Source organism: Schistocerca serialis, chromosome 5, assembly GCF_023864345.2.
Source record: "Schistocerca serialis cubense isolate TAMUIC-IGC-003099 chromosome 5, iqSchSeri2.2, whole genome shotgun sequence".
Lineage (NCBI taxonomy): Eukaryota > Metazoa > Arthropoda > Insecta > Orthoptera > Acrididae > Schistocerca > Schistocerca serialis.
Genome location: NC_064642.1, coordinates 362,397,480 through 362,413,088, shown reverse-complemented (window position 1 = coordinate 362,413,088; position 15,609 = coordinate 362,397,480). Strand labels below are relative to the sequence as shown.

Sequence of the window (15,609 nt, the reverse complement as noted above, 5' to 3'; positions counted from 1 at the left end):
GTGCTGACACTGAGCACCCGTAATATGAGTTGAAAACTTACAGAGATGCTCTGTCTGCCGATATGTGAGAGATATGGAAATCATCACTTCAGTTGTAAGGCTTTCAAATTCACGACCGGTTTATTTTTAACAAATGAGCGTCATCAGGTGCAATTACTGAAAATAAACCAGAGAGGTACGCCAAAAATAAACTTTACATACGCTTGTATGTATAAAATAAAACAAATGAGAACTATTATTTATAAAATTGTAACATTGGTCAGGCTATACACGGTGAAAGGAGAGAGGAATGCGTCGCGATACAGTCTTCTTTTGCGTACGCCCTTGTCCCACAGGTTTTTCAGGGTCCGCGTGGCTACAATCTGACTTGGCAAGGTTAATCTGAAGGGGTGGCTGGATGCCCTTCCCGCTGCCACCCTGTACCCCCCAGGACAGAATCAGTGTACCCAGCGGTCTGCATCTAGTGTAAATCATGGAATAGTGCGAACGTGTATCAAATGTCTGCGAGTCATATAACTGAGGCGAGACGTGGGGATCAGCCCGGTATTTACCTAGTAGGGTGTGGAAAACCGCCTAAAAACAACATCCAGGCTGGCCGGCACACCGGCCCTCGTCGTTAGTCTGCTGGGCGGATTCGATTCGGGGTCGGCGCGCCTACCTGAGTCCAGGAAGCAGCACATAAGCGCTTTTTTTTCCAAAGCATCTATTTGACCCAACGTGCTCCTCTACTCCACGCCCTTCATTCTTACAACACAATCTACCTGTTGCCACACATTATTATTTACATTACGATTTACTTGTGATTATAGCTCAGCAATAGCTGAGCACTAAGAAAAATTTCTTACAGACTCATTTAATGTTCCCCTCCACGGAAATCTTTAGTAAAAGGCGAAAGATTTGTTTTGAAGGGAAACCAGAGTGCGCTCTCGGCTAACCTGGACGTCGCGATACAGTGTAAGCAACTAATAATGAAACAAACCGCCCAGGAGAAGGGGCGTGGCATAAGATAAGAACCGGAACACTTACATCGTGTGCAGCGACCCCAAGTCCTTCGAGACTGGGTAGTGCGGAGGCGATTACCACAAGTGAACACAGAGCACGGCGTGGCGCACCCGAAGGACAGAGATAAATTGATAAAATTTAGTGTGACGATACTGTGGCCGCCTGTTAGGACGACTAGAAGTGAATGACATGAGACCGACTTGCCCAGCTGTTACATTTGAACTGAAAATTTTAAATGTAAAGTATTGGAGAAAACACAGAATGGTGTAAACGACCCGAAAGGTGCTTACAAAAGTGCAATAAGACAAATTTAAAAGGATTAATGAACACATTGAAATGAGGATACGAAACGAATAGGTGATAAATACAAATAAATAAAAAGCTACTAGATTGGAGAGACCTTTGCAGAATAAAACTTAAATGAGCAATAAAGTTTTCCCCACAAGTGATGGGCACATGCATTTTAGTGCCTATACGTTTAGCAAGGATGCAGTAGCACGCTATAATCAGAAGTTAATAAAACCATTAAAAATGTGCATAATTATATTTCAAGTAGAATTCTTAAACTAATTGAATCGTAAAGTTTTTGCCATAAGTGATAAACATAGGCCACTTAGTGGCTGTACATTTAGCAAGATTCCACTAATGTATCATAATCAGGAATTAATAAGGCTGTTAAAAGTACATTTGCAACGCATAATTATTAGAAACCAGAAAGAGGAAACGGTGAAGCCGGAAGTTGCTTCAAGAGAGAAAAATGCATCGTATGTAGCGGTTATTTTTTATCGCTCTTCTCTTGGTTCTTTTCACGACAGGTCGCGAATTTAAAAATAAAAGCTTTACAACAGAAGCGGTGATTTTCATTTCTGTTACGATGCTCAGTTGCGGATGTTCACCCAGCACGATTCTTTGCACTACTGATGTGTGTCTTGTAGCTTTCCCCCAGTCATCTTCTGAAATCATGGAAGTGCTTTTGAATAACACTGTATGATGCAGGTATTATACATCTTACATGTTGGAGGTAGCGGTGGTTGTAAAGTTAATCGATGTAGCATTTAGCGCGCATGCATGCACCCACATACACACACACACTCTTTCACACACACACACACACACACACACACACACACACACAAATAAAGGAATTTTGTCCATAGTTATTCATTTTGAAAGTCAAGCTTCCATCAGCTGGGTGTCAGGGTTTAACTCATCACACAGTTACTTTCAAAATGCATAAAAAGTCGTAAAATGACATACACTAATACTTTCATTTTATCTTATAACAGCCTTTATTAAATTTAAGTGCCAATTATAATTTCCCTCCATAACTTATTGTCCATATATAACGAAACAAGGATTACTACTTTGAACCTACTATTTTATAGTGTGCAGGACGCTTAAATAATTCAGTAACAGCAAAAACATGATATTTGCAGATAAGTAATACTTATCTTGCAAAGTTGGTCTCAGTATTAGAAGATTTTGTACACGGTTGCAGGAAATGACAAGTCTCTGCCTCATTATATTGCTTTTAGCTATTTTCTTCATTTATTTATAAGTTTTTGAGACACATTTTACGACAGCAGTTTTCACGTATATATTGTACAACTGTCTTGTGCTACACAAAGAAGACAGTCGAACAAACTCAATAGCTACTAAAAGCCCTCTGACGTGCTTGGCTCAAAAAAATCGGCATGTCTATTACAAACCCGGCTTCCAATAACTTCTAGAACAGGATGTAAGCCATATTGGTATTAATATGAGTGTCTTAACTGAAATTGTTTTTCAGATTTAATTTATAATGTTTCCTGGAAATAATTATTTACGTGAAGATTTATAGGCTTCATGGTTATTAACAAAGGTTGCAAATTATGACAATGATTGATTTTCTTACCAGTAGTACAATGTGAAAAATTATAAATGGAGACAAAAATTTTATTTGCATGAAAATTGAAGCATAACAATGTTACGTTTACTGTAAATTTGTTTTTAGATCATTTATGTTGACAATTGTGATTACTAACTGTCATGGTGTAAGATCAATACTACAAAATGTATCTATATGAATAATAAAAATATGTTAACAGAAAAGCAGTTTTTGGTTGTCAGATATGTTCAGAAATATCTACAGATGAGGAATATAACTTAACTATGGTCACAGTTTAGACAGAATCGAACATTTCGGTTAACCAGCGAAAGTTTGGATGAGGCAATGTGAAACTTCCCCATAGAAAATTAAGAATGACAGTGCTGGAAAATCTCTTGCGTTATTTGATACTGAAACAGCTGAGTAAAACTGAATGTACTGAGACTGTTTTATCTTTACTTATTCTGATCATCACTAAACTGACACACAATATTTTACCGCAATGCAATCTGACTTTCAATAATTCCTACAAAAGAATAGCCCTGCTATCAATAACTTTTACCTTTCATGAATCACTTACCTCACAAAAATCTTTGTTACTCGAACTACTGCAATACAGCGAGCGCCAATACTGCCAGCTAATTAAAAGATCCTAACTACTGAAGGCATTAACTACTGATAGGCATAGTTAACAAATCAAATATTTTGATAGAGAACAAACAATATATCTACCGTAATACTGTTCAAAAGTCATTTTATATATATATATATATATATATATATATATATACTGGGTGATCAAAAGACCAGTATAAATTTGAAAACTGAATAAATCACGGAATCATGAAGATAGAGAGGTACAAATGCTTGGAATGACATGGGGTTTTATTAGAACCAAAAAAATATAAACGTTCAAAAAATGTCCGACAGATGGCGCTTCATCTGATCAGAATAGCAATAATTAGCATAACAATGTAATACAAAGCAAAGATGATGTTCTTTACAGGAAATGCTCAATATGTCTACCATCATTCCTCAACAATAGCTGTAGTCGAGGAATAATGTTGTGAACAGCACTGCAAAGCATGTCCAGAGTTACAGTGAGGCACTGGCGTCGGATGTTGTCTTTCAGCATCCCTAGAGATGTTGGTCGATTACGATACACTTGCGACTTCAGGTAACCCCAAAGCCAATAATCGCACGGACTGAGGTCTGGGGACCTGGGAGCCCAAGCATGATGAAAGTGGGGGCTGAGCACACCATCATCACTAAACGGCGCGTGCAAGAGATCTTTCACGTGCCTAACAATATGGGGTGGTTCTAATAAAACCCCATGTCATTCCAAGAATGTGTGTCAATTTTTACGTCTCTATGTACATTACTCTGTGGTTTATTAAGTTTTCAAATTTATACTGACTTTTGATCACCCAGTATATATATATATATATATATATATATATATATATATATATATATATATATATATGTCCTCACATTCACCACTGCTGGCGGCTCACCTCCAAATGCCCAACACTATGCGCTGTTCGCCCAACACTACACAAGCGAATATGAGAGGTGCCGGGGCTAGCAGTGTATTTAACACTAAATTCTTCTAGAATCTTCATATGGAAATGATGCTCTAAGCCCCCCCCTTTTCTAACTCCGACTTTTGCTGTTGCATATGGATTAAAAAGAAACGCAAACTGACTGTAATCGACCCTGCAAGTGGAGTAGCAAAGAGTTTGGCACCTGCAATAATTTAATTTGATAAAGGAAAGTTTCATTAACATAGTGAGAAATGAAAGGGTTGCTTTACCGATCCACCGAATGAAAGTTCTGTCCAAAATAACAATTTTATTTATTATGACTAAACTCAAAATAATAAACAAAATACATGGAACATTTACAATACATCAAATTGGATACTCAAATAAATGATGTGAAGGTGAAGTTGTCCATAAACTGGCTTGTGATGTTTATGACCAAGTGGTATGTGGAGCCGATTCCTTGCAACTCAAGTCTTAAGAGAAACACCCAGCCAACCCAACATTAATTGATGCTACAGTAGTGAGAACTCAGGCAATGAACATCCAAGACAGAACCACGTAAGTAAAGACGGGAACAGGCGCACTCTGCTGAGCTCTGATTGTCACAGAGCAAATTCACTAATCTTCCGGTGCTGCGGACATATGTTACCAAGCTGTCTTCTTAACTGCAAGGACACGATCTGGCGTACCGGAAGTGATGGTTAGTTGCTTCGACGTCCCGTCGTGGTGATGATAATGTCGCGAGTATAGCCCGAAAAATATTATCCTGGTCTGGTTGTTCCAGATGAAAGACTTCCTATCAAGTCTCTGAGGGAGACGAAGAAGGCTCGCCACACAATCACTGACGATACAGTGATTGATTTTAACAAGCGAAGTCACACAGTAACTCCAATACAGTCAACTTTAGCCAAATCTGTTCACGACAGACAACATAGGCTGCTTGTATGCAGAACGTTCAATTGCCAACTGTACTCGGAAAGTTACGTTGAAATCGAAACTTCAGCAACTTCGTCAAACAGCTACAATTAAATGAAAGTATATTAGACAGCCAACGGAAGGCAGGCTGTCCAGAGCAGCGAGAGCTCAGTCTTGTAACCTACTCTGACCGAAAGGCGAGAGCCGACTCCTGAAGAGCACCCGTACAAACCGAACACAGAACATTCCCGCCCCCACAACAGTGGCCGTGGTTAAACGTTCCAATCAGCAACTCGAAAACTGGTGGAAAATTCCACTCTATTACCGAAGCACTATCATTCCACCAATGGAGATTCTTGGCGCCAATTTCTGCGCCGATTTTGCTACGTCACAGAGCTATGCCCTGAGCAAGCCAATCACAGTTACGATTTTGCAGAAAACGCGGGAATTTGCCCGCCAAGACTGCCTGGGAACACAAGTCATTCCCACACCTCGCTGGTAGCCCGCCAGAAAGTGTTTTTCCTAAGTGTCTGCGAAGTAACGGAATCTCTAGCCCAGCCGCACCTCCAGGCCCCTGCGGGCGTGTCGCCACCGCTCTTATGACAATGTCGGTGTCTGGAAAGCACCACTCGACTCCCTCATACTCGTCGGCTTAACCCTTTCAAGATCAGCAGTACTCGCCTGTCACCGGACCACCGGGGTGACGAGAGACGCTGCGTGGGAAGTCTGAGTGTGAAGGAATAGCAACTTTTCACTGCATGCAATTAGAGAGGAAAATCGAATTACTCAGAGTAAGACAGAAATATGAGAGGGGGCTCCTGCGACCTCTCAAATATTCCAACAGTGAGTCCAACCAGCCACAGATTACACACAGCGCAGTCAGCGATTTTCATACAGAGCACTACGTGGCATTACCAACATAAAAACCTAAACAGCCTACTTACGAAGGATCATTATACTGTGTATGACAAATTAAACACTGACACCCAGATGATGGGAGTTTGTCTCTCGAAACATGGGTAACATTCCATTTATTTGCGCGTCGTGAGCTAAAGAGCTATAAAGATGTGCACACACGTCTTTAGGAGCCCCTTTGAATGGAAATGCTTCCGAATTAGCTCGCCAACACGAAGAGACGATGAGAAAGCATGCAGTAATAAGGCTGTCAGAGGCGACTTACACCGAAATTGCCGCGGCGAGTGGCAGTGCGCCGTAGCGTGACGAAAGTGTGTCGCGGGGCGGGCGGCGCCAGCAGCACACCTCAGCCTCAGCCGCAGCACGCCACGCCACGCAAGATGCAGGGCGGGGCGTTGGCCGGCGCTCTGTGTCGCAAGGCGGCCGCCGACACAATACGGCACTCACTAGCGATCGGCGGTGCTCGGCTCAACAGCCAGGTCACAGGGCGACGCGTCTCACGTGCAGGCTGGCAATGAACCGAACAAAGCGACGGAATGCTAATGTACACTATCCACTAGAAAGTTTATGGACACTTATTACTGGATTTTAATTTAAGCAGTGTCCAGACAGTGCGCTTAGGACTGGTTCCCTGCTGGGGACATTTTCAATCGCCAGCCGGGGTGGCCGAGCGGTTCTAGGCGCTACAGTCGGGAACCGCGCGACCGCTACGGTCGCAGTTTCGAATCCTGCCTCGGGCATGGGTGTGTGTGACGTCCTTAGGTTAGTTTGGTTTAAGTACACTACTGGCCATTAAAATTGCTACACCAAGAAGAAATGCAAATGATACACAGGTATTCATTGGACAAATATATTAAACTAGAACCGACATGTGATTACATTTTCACGCAATTTGGGTGCATAGATCCTGAGAAATCAGTAACCAGAACAACCACCTCTGGCTGTAATAACGGCCTTGATTCGCCTGGGCATTGAGTCAAACAGAGCTTGGATGGCGTGCACAGGTACAGCTGCCTCTGCAGCTTCAACACGATACCACAGTTCATCAAAAGTAGCTCGGCCCGTACAGGACCTGCAACATGCGGTCGTGCATTATCCTGCTGAAATTTGGGGTGTCGCAGGGATCGAATGAAGGGTAGAGGCACGGGTCGTAACACATCTGAAATGTAACGTCCATTGTTCAAAGTGCCGTCAACGAGAACAAGAGGTGACCGAAACGTGTAACCAATGGCACCCCATACCATCACGCCGGGTGACACGCCAGTATGGCGATGACGACTACATGTTTCCAATGTGCGTTCACCGCGATGTCGCCAAACACGGATGCGACCATCATGATGCTTTAAACAGAACCTGGATTCATCCGAAAAAATTAAATTTTGCCATTCGTGCACCCAGGTTCGTCGTTGAGTATACCATCTCCTGTCTGTGATGCAGCGTCAAGGATAACCGCAGCCATGGTGTCCGAGCTGATAGTCCATGCTGCTGCAAACGTCGTCGAATTGTTCGTGCAGATGGGTGTTGTCTTGCAAACGTTCCTATCTGTTGACTCAGGGATCGAGACGTGGCTGCACGATCCGTTACAGCCATGTGGATAAGATACCTTTCATCTCGACTGCTAGTGATACGAGGCCGTTGGGATCCAGCACGGCGTTCCGTATTACCCTTCTGAGACCAACGATTCCATATTCTGCTAACAGTCATTGGATCTAGACCAACGTGAGCAGCAATGTCGCGATACGATAAACCGCAATCACGATAGGCTACAATCCGACCTTTATCAAAGTTGGAAACGTGATGGTACGTATTTCTCCTCCTTACACGAGGCATCACAACAACGATTCACCAGGCAACGCCGGTCAACCGCTGTTTGTGTATGAGAAATCGATTGGAAACTTTCCTCATGTCAGCACGTTGTAGGTGTCGCCACCGGCGCCAACCTTGTGTGAATGCTCTGAAAATCTAATCATTTGCTATCACAGCATCTTCTTCCTGTCGGCTAAATTTCGCGTCTGTAGCACGTAATCTTCGTGGTGTAGCAATTTTAATCGCCAGTAGTGTAGTTCTAAGTTCTAGGGGACTGATGACCTCAGAAGTTATGTCCCATAGTGCTCAGATCTATTTGAACCATTTGAACATTTTCAATCAGGTGTCATAATGCCTCTAGAGGCACCGCATCCTATTTTTCGTCAATAGCCGGAGCCAGAGAAGGTAATTGTGGTATCATCCAAAGATTTCCGTGCCATACCAGAGTCAGCAACACTAATCGATACCGTAGACATTAGCGATGTCTCGCCGCAATCCGTAACAACGAATGGGTAGGCTAAAGAAGACGTAGCCACTCTCTCAGCACAGCAGCGCCATCACGCTGAGGTCAATACAGAGTTGAGCACGGAAGCCGTCTGTCCCGTTTATGCGTCAGAAGCAGCAATCAACAGCATCAAATAGTATTAAAGAGTTATTCATGTCTCAGATGGAAATGTTCTTTTGTAAAGGTTGAACATCGTACTTCAAGACAAGAGTCAGTTAATCAAAGCATCAATATATGCTTCAATAGTTACTGACAGTTGCAAATTATCAAGCACTCTTGTGGCTAAGGATTGTATCAAATTAAGGAAATCTTTTTGTCTTTCATCTAAAAAAGTGAACTAATACACTTAACCACCAAAGGAAGTGGTTTCGGCATGCGTATTCAAATACAGAGGCAGAATACGGCGCTGCGGTCAACAACGCCTATATAAGACAACAAGTGGTTCAAACGGCTCTAAGCACTATGGAACTTAACATCTGAGGTCATCAGTCACCTACACTTAGAACTACTTACAGCTAACTAACCTAACGACGTCACACACATCCATGCTCGAGGCAGGATTCGAACCTGCGACCGTAGCAGAAGCGTGGTTCTGGACTGAAGCGCCTAAAACCATTTAGCCACAGTGGCCGGCGACAACAAGTGTCTGGCACAGTTGTTAGATAGGTAAATGCTACAATGGCAGGTTGTCAAGTTGTGAGTGAGTTTCAACGTAGTGCTACAGTCGGCGCACGAGCCGTGGTACACAGAATCTCCGAGGTAGCGATGAAGTGGGGATTTTCCACGACGACCATTTCACGAGTGTACCATGAGTATCAGGAATCCGGTAAAACATGAGATTTCCGACATTGCTGCGGCCGTAAAAAGATCTGCAAGAACGTGACCAACGACGACTGAAGAGAATCGTTCAATATGACAGAAGTGAAACCCTTCCTCAAATTGCTGCCGATTTTAATGCTGGGCCGTTAACAAGGGTCAGCATGAGAACCATTCAAAGAAACATCATCGATATGGGTTTCGTGTGGCGTGTGTAGTTGGAGTGATATGGGACTCCTGATACGTATAGATACCACTCTGTCAGGTGACACGTACGTAAGCAACCTCCCTGGTCACCTGCATCCATTCACGTAAATTGTGCATTCCGACAGACATGGGCAATTCCAACAGGACAATGCGACACCCCACACATCCAGAATTTCTACAGAATGGCTCCAGGAACATTCTTCTGAGTTTAAAGACTTCCGATGGCCACCACACTCCCCAGACATGAAAATTACTGATCATATCTGAGATGTCTTGCAACGTGCTGTTCAGGAGAAATCTCCACCGTTTCGTACTCTTACGGATTTATGGACAGCGCTGCGGGATTCAGGGTGTGCGTTCCCTCCAGCACTACTTCAGACATTAGTAGAGTCCATGCCACGTCGTTTTGCGGCACTTCTGAGTGCTCACGGGACACTACACGGTATTAGTCACGTGTACCAGTTTCTTTGGCTCTTCATGTATTTTATATGCCGTACTTCAAATGAGCCATGTCACTGAACAACCAAAGAAGCTACAGTTAGGACTGGACCATATTAATATTGTCTGGCCACAACAGTAATGATGTTGGACGCTGGAGTCTGGACAGATCAATGTGCTCATTCACCCCTAAGGCGTTCCATTTCGTTCAGGTCGGGCCTCTGGACAGACCAGTCTATTTCAGGATCGTTACTGTCCACAAACCATTGCATTATGATAGAGTGCTTTTTTTGGTGGGGTGCACTGTCATGCTTATACAATCATCATCTTTGTGGTATCGTCCAGAGATCACAGTGACACACCAAAGTCGCCAACATAAATCGATACTACAGACGTTAGCGAGGGCTCGCTGCAATCTGCAACGACGTATGGGAGACGCTTCTGAAGACCAAAGCTCCCCTCTCAGCACAGCAGCACCCTGGCACTGAAAGTCAATGCAGAGCCGATTACGGAAGCGCTCTCCACCGTTACGTGGCCTCATCTGAAGAAGTAAACACCACGCTGGAAGATCAACAAGTGATTCGAAGTTTTTCCATGAACATGTACTGTAGTAAAGGTTGAAAACTGTACTTCAAGAGAACAATTTGTTAATTAGTGCATCAGGTGATCCTTTGCTACTCAATGACAGTTTTAAATTATCCAGTACTCCTGTTGCAAATGAGTGTGTCGAAGTATAGTAAATGTTTCATCCATTAATGTAATAAAGTGATCTAATATTTCATGAGTTACAGTTCCTATGTGCCACCAGACTGGACAACTAAAGGACCGACAGCTATGGAGGTTTCTCTGCCTCGTGATGACTGGGTGTTATGTGATGTCCTTAGGTTAGTTAGGTTTAAGTAGTTCTAAGTTCTAGGGGAATGATGACCATAGATATTAAGCCCCATAGTGCTCAGAGCCAGCCAGTTATGGAGGGACGAAGGGAGTCTGATCTGGTCTCAACACTCTTCCAATTCCAGAATGAGATTTTCACTCTGCAGCGGAGTGTGCGCTGATATGAAACTTCCTGGCAGATCAAAACTGTGTGCCCGACCGAGACTCGAACTCGGGACCTTTGCTTTTCGCGGGCAAGTGCTCTACCATCTGAGCTACCGAAGCACGACTCACGCCCGGTCCTCACAGCTTTACTTCTGCCAGTATCTCGTCTCCTACCTTCCAAACTTTACAGAAGCTCTCCTGCGAACCTTGCAGAACTAGCACTCCTGAAAGAAAGGATACTGCGGAGACATGGCTTAGCCACAGCCTGGGGGATGTTTCCAGAATGAGATTTTCAATCTGCAGCGGAGTGTGCGCTGATATGAAACTTCCTGGCAGATCAAAACTGTGTGCCTAACCGAGACTCGAACTCGGGACCTTTGCCTTTCGCGGGCAAGTGCTCTACCATCTGAGCTGCCGAAGCACGACTCACGCCCGGTCCTCACAGCTTTACTTCTGCCAGTATCTCGTCTCCTACCTTCCAAACTTTACAGAAATTCTCCTGCGAACCTTGCAGAACTAGCACTCCTAAAAGAAAGGATACTGCGGAGACATGGCTTAGCCACAGCCTGGGGGAAACGAGATACTGGCAGAAGTAAAGCTGTGAGGACCGGGCGTGAGTCGTGCTTCGGTAGCTCAGATGGTAGAGCACTTGCCCGTGAAAGGCAAAGGTCCCGTGTTCGAATCTCGGTCGGGCACACAGTTTTGATCTGCCAGGAAGTTTCACTCTTCCAATTGTTCCTCTACCGTGCGCGGTACACAAAGCTGCATTTAGCGTTTTCTTGAGAGCAGTAAGGGGACCACGCCCAACAACGAACAACACTACCATACCGTAACACCACCTCCTCCGTACTTCACTGTTGGCGCTACACATGATGGCAGGTAAAGTTTCCCTGGCTTGTGCCGAACCGAAACCCCTCCAACGGGATTCCACAGGATATAGCGTGGTTTATTAATCCAAATCACTCATTTGCAGCATCCATTGCCTAGCTGCGTCGCTCTTTGCACCGCCTCAACCATCGCTTTGCGTTGACCATAGAAATGTATGGTTTATGAAGAATCGCTCAACCATTGTTCTTCCTTGTTTTTGATTCCATGGGTGTAGTAGCTGGATTGCTGGTAACACTTCGGAACTCACGGGCGAATTTTTTCTTTTCCAATCACACTATCCGTCAGTACATGAAGTCTACCTTGTGTTACTTTAGGTGTGGTTACTGCTACGCTTTTCCTCTCCACTGTCACATCACCACCAGTCGACTTGCGACTTGGGCAGCTTTAGAAGCGTTGAAGTGTCACTGATGTGTTTGTTACTCTGGTGTCATCCAAAGACTAATGATGACTAGTGAACGTTGGAAGTAACTTAGCTATCCTGAGCGACCAAATCTGATGCTTACTGCTTCTCTGCTGACGACACAACTCCCCATCCCCTTTCATATGGCGGGTCCGCCTCTCATGACATCCACTGGTCAATTCCGCATTATACAGGTATGTCCGAATATTACTGATCAGATAGTTTATATTGCTGACTATCAAGCGCTGTTATACGACCTCGTTCAATCTGAGTGAGGTGCTGATAGTGGCGTCTTGTCGCCTTAAAGGCATTTTTAACATCGATCCACCACGTCCAGTCTCAAAGGCAACTAACACTCATGGCCGCTACAGCTCAGATTTAAAACGAACCTGATTACATCCTCGTAGTTGCATTAATAGCGCCACTCTTATGGAACCAGAACGAAACCATCTTTCAGACGTAGAAACACACTTACCAACTTTCCTCCTTCGTGTTGCGATTTATTTATTTTTTTTAAAAAATGGTTCAAATGGCTCTGAGCACTATGGGACTTAACAGCTACGGTCATCAGTCCCCTAGAACTTAGAACTATTTAAACCTAACTAAACTAAGGACAGCACACAACACCCAGCCATCACGAGGCAGAGAAAATCCCTGACCCCGCCGGTAATCGAACCCGGGAACCCGTGCGTGGGAAGCGAGAACGCTACCGCACGACCACGAGATGCGGGCTGCTTTTTTTTTTTTTTTTTTTTTTTTTTTTGCCGTCGTTGTAACTTGAGTCAGGAACAGTGCTTGTTTGCTGGAAGACAAGTACCCACACGGACAGTGTGAAGACACTTCGAGCCTTCACGGACTATCGGCATGACGACTATTGTCGCAGCTTCCCTCGATGCGGGAGGAGAAAGAAGCACGCCCGCAGAGGTGTGGTCAAGAACAACACTGGACACACGAATGGTACCATGTCATTTTCTTCACACGAGTCCCGGTTCGGCATACAGCGACACGATGAACGTATCTGCTCGTGGAGTCTCTGAGGAGACAGCGTATGTGATACTGACCCAGCAATGGTGAGACGGTGTGGAGTTGTATTAGATGCTGAACACGATCATTTATGGTCCTGATGATGTTGACAGTAGCTGTTACATTTCTGAAGTGTTTAAGGCCCGTGGCTGTACCGTTGCTTCCAGACCCCCATGGCCAGGATAACGATAGACCACATGTCTGACGTACCTCAGTGCAGAAGGGTGTTCGACTGTAGTTCTGGACTCCATATTCTCCAGATCACTCATTCATTGAAAATATCTCGTCGTGGGTTGCCGAGAGACTAGTGTGCAACCACTCGAGGCCCACTACGATAGATTTACTCTGACACCGAACTGAATCGCTATGGAATGACGTACCAACAACTGTTATCCAAGTCCAGTTCGACTCGACGTCCAGTCTGACGTGGCAGCTCTGTGAACTTAATTTCGTGCTGCGTATACCACCAAATTACCTATACATTTAATCATGTGCTCTTCTTTATGAGCTGTTTATGCACAATACATAAAATTTCTTTATTTTATACAATTCCTGGTGTTGGATATTTAATTGCCAGCATTGTACAAGAGTGTATTGGCACGGACATTTTCGGGGTTTTTCGAGACCTTCAGCTAGACTTACACATTTTACTCAGGAAAAAGTGTTCCAGATTCTGAAGTAACTGTTGCAAGGCACGGAGGCAAACGAGATGAAATACTTTTGCTTCTACTTAACTTTATCCATTCACTGGAAGAAAAACGACTAGTTTCTACTTACTTACAGGATGAAACACTGTTGGCTGATATCGATTGACGGAGGAGTTGAGATCACAGTAAAAGGTACCAAGCACACATTACACGCACAATACACATCTACTGTATACTGCATACCATTCAGCCGTAAACAAAACGGGACCAGGGGCCCTTAAGGAGGCTCAGAAAATATCAAGAAATTATACATTATTTTATGATTCTAAAAGAAGAAAAGCCTGTCAGAGTAGCTAGAACAAATTATGAAAAAAACTACACAAAATGGGACTTGAATTATCCAGTCCTTACCCTGATCAGGTGGCTGACGAGTAGACGAACATTATTCCTACAAAAAAAACACTGCAAGACAAAAAATCTCATTGACTGGAGTAGAATTGTCTGCAGTGTTGAGACCCGCTCGGAAATGAGCGCCCATGACCAGCGAAGACGTGTCTGGAAACGCCCGAGAGAGCAATGGAATACCAGCCTTACTGTCGCCCGTCATGCGGACCGACAACCAGGAGTGATTGTCTGGAGTGTCATTTCATTTCATAGCAGGACCCCTTTGGTTGTCACCCGCGGCACCCTTTCGGCACAGCGGTACGTCGACGGCATTCTGTCCCACGTTTAGTTGCCCTTCATGGCAAGCCATCCCGCGCTTACATTTCAGCAAGATAATGCCCGCCCGCAGAAAGCGAGAGATTCAACTGCTTGTCTCCGTGCTTGCCACGCCCTGCCTTGGCCCTCAATGTCGCCGCATCTCTCCCCAATCGAGAACGTTTGGAGCATTGTGGGCGGGGCCCTCCAACCATCTTCGACAGAATTTGGCACAATATCCATCAGGAGAAAATTCAACAACTCCTTCAATAAATCCCAAGCCGAATAACAGCTTGAAAAAGTGCCAGAGGTGTACCAACGCGTTATTGACTTTCTCAGTTTGTGAAGCTCTCCCTCTTGAACGAATCATCCAGTTTTTCTGAAACTGTAATCATTTGTTTATCTGTACATTTACATCACATATTTCCTTTTTTGTCTTAGAGTGTATACTCTATACAAGCTTTTGAGATGTATATAAGAGTGCGATATACGAAATCAATTTCTAAAAGAAGGAAGCAGGTTGTATTACATAGGCTGAATCAGGGAGGGTCAATACTGGCGAGAAAATAAATTGGGTTGGAGACCAGATGAGAAAAGGATGCATAATTAAGGATGCACTGAAAAGAATAGTAACTGAAAAAGAGGACCAAAGATCGAAGAATATACAGTATAAAAATGCTAAGGATATGTTATCCTGTGATGTTCCAAATTCTATTCATAGTGTGGTAAAAACACACACACGGAGAAATTGGACATAAACAATCCATCGTTAAAATGCAGGTAAATTATTGCTGATGCTGCATGTAGTAGATATGCAGACACGAGAATATTAGTGCAAGACAGGGAGATATGTCCGAATCAAATCAGCAAAGAGTTCAACGAATATGAAAAGCCTT

At 44.0% G+C, this 15,609-nt stretch overlaps 1 non-coding gene across 1 annotated transcript; it reads right to left on the bottom strand.

The window, feature by feature from the left end:
* Positions 1-807: 807 nt before the first annotated feature.
* Positions 808-922, bottom strand: LOC126482859 (U5 spliceosomal RNA). The gene has a single exon (XR_007587706.1). It is a non-coding gene; the product is annotated as a U5 spliceosomal RNA (small nuclear RNA).
* Between the last annotated feature and the right edge of the window lie 14,687 nt (positions 923-15,609).